Below are 2,500 nucleotides of genomic sequence, written 5' to 3' on the forward strand. Positions count from 1 at the left end.
CTCCTCTCTCAACTCTTAGAATATCTTAGCGGTAAAGCACGTATACACACCTCACGCTGAACGAACAAGCGCGTATCCCAGTGCGTCGCGCTGGACATACCGTAAGAATATTCTTCCTTTTCGGTAGAACATTCTCGGTAGAAGACATACTACGCAAAGATAGTACGCTCTACCGGCCCGTCGAATACTTCTGCGAAAGCAGAAGTTGTTATAGAAAGCAGACGGTTATAATCCCTTGAGTGAATCGATACTCAGTTAGTACAAGCACACACGCATCTAACAACTTTTGTTAGAATACGTACACACAGGTCACCAGCTTCCCGACTCAGGGGAACCTTGCCACGATATTTGGTCATTACGTCCAGGACAGCGACCCGCGGCGCAGCAGTGTAGAGAAAAAACCAGTACGAGAACGGAGGAACAGTCGAGAAATAGCGTAAAATACACTAAGACTCGAGGAGCGGTGACTGAATTCTCAACCGAGGCCGTAGAATAGCCACGCGCTCAACGCTGCTCCGACCGAACCGTCCGGCTCGACGTCTCTCTTATAGATACGAAAGCGCCAGCCGGAAGGCCGGCGCCGGCCGGGCTAGCGGCCGCGCGCTTACGGTGCAAAACCTCCGTAGCAACGTACCGTTCGGAAGGGACGCTGGAACTTAGTCTCGCGAACGCTCGATCACTACTACACAAAGCCAATATCCAACCATCGAAATACATTACCAGACGTTTTATTAACATAATAAAAATGCATTTTTACCAAAAAATTAATTTTTTTTTTCACCGAAAAATTGCATCAGTAAACATACTCTTTTATCGAATACGGAAAACAAACAAGTTTATAATCAATTACAATACGTTAAAATAAGTAGAAATATGCAAAAAAATATATACCTTGTAACGTTAATTAACGAAAAAATTAGAAAAATATCCCAGTCGTGTCAGTTCGGCGAACGCTAATTTTTTGAAAAAATCGATCAAAATGTTTAATCCCGACGTATTTAATAGAGATATAACGATTCCCGTAAAAAAATTTATACCTTATAACGCTTTTTAACGAATAAACTCGAAAAAACTTTTTCGCACTCGGAATTTTTCTAAGTCCCAACGTACCGGCTCGGAATTTTTCTATGTTCCAACGACCGGTCGTGTCGGTCCGAACGTTTTTATATCCGTCTGCCGACGATATAAACGCTTAATCCCGACGTATTTTATCGAGTTATAACGATTTATGTAAAAATATTCGTACCTCGTAACGCTTTTTAACGAATTAACTCGAAAAGAGTGTTCGGTCCGAAAATTTTCCAAGTTCGAACGACCGGCCGCATAGGTCCGTTTTTAAAAATCGTTCTCGGACGGAAATAAACCATTAATCCCGACGTATTTTGTCGTGTTACGTCGATTTATGCAAAAAAATTCATACCTTGTAACGCTTTTAACCGAGTAAACTCGAAAAAACTTTTTCGCACTCGGCATTTTTCCAAGTCCCAACGTACCGGCTCGGAATTTTTCTATGTTCCAACGACCGGTCGTGTCGGTCCGAACGTTTTTATATCCGTCTGCCGACGATATAAACGCTTAATCCCGACGTATTTTATCGAGTTATAACGATTTATGTAAAAACATCCGTACCTCGTAACACTTTTTAACGAGTTATTTCGAGGGGAACTTTCGGCCTTTTCGTAACGGGGCGAAAAAATTCAAAGTTCCAACGTCCCAGTCATGTTGGTCCGGCGGATGAAATTTTTTAAAAAAATAAAGTGAAATCGTAACGTTCGACTAGATTTCGTCGAAACATAACGATTTCACTGATAATTTCGATACCTTATAACGCTTTTTCTCGAGTTATTTCGAGTTGAACTTTCGGTACTTTCGTGGCGGTGCGAAAAAATTCTAAGTTCCAACGTCCCGGTCATGTTGGTCCGGTGGATGAAATTTTTTAAAAAAATAAAGTGAAATCGCTACTTTCGACTAGATTTCGTCGAAACATAACGATTTCGCTGATAATTTCGATACCTTATAACGCTTTTTCTCGAGTTATTTCGAGTTGAACTTTCGGTACTTTCGTGGCGGTGCGAAAAAATTCTAAGTTCCAACGTCCCGGTCATGTTGGTCCGGTGGATGAAATTTTTTAAAAAAATAAAGTGAAATCGCTACTTTCGACTAGATTTCGTCGAAACATAACGATTTCGCTGATAATTTCGATACCTTATAACGCTTTTTCTCGAGTTATTTCGAGTTGAACTTTCGGTACTTTCGTGGCGGTGCGAAAAAATTCTAAGTTCCAACGTCCCGGTCATGTTGGTCCGGTGGATGAAATTTTTTAAAAAAATAAAGTGAAATCGTAACGTTCGACTAGATTTCGTCGAAACATAACGATTTCGCTGATAATTTCGATACCTTATAACGCTTTTTCTCGAGTTATTTCGAGTTGAACTTTCGGTACTTTCGTGGCGGTGCGAAAAAATTCTAAGTTCCAACGTCCCGGTCATGTTGGTCCGGT

Source organism: Bombus vancouverensis, unplaced genomic scaffold (genome assembly GCF_051014615.1).
Source record: "Bombus vancouverensis nearcticus unplaced genomic scaffold, iyBomVanc1_principal scaffold0078, whole genome shotgun sequence".
In the NCBI taxonomy this organism is placed as follows: Eukaryota; Metazoa; Arthropoda; class Insecta; order Hymenoptera; family Apidae; genus Bombus; species Bombus vancouverensis.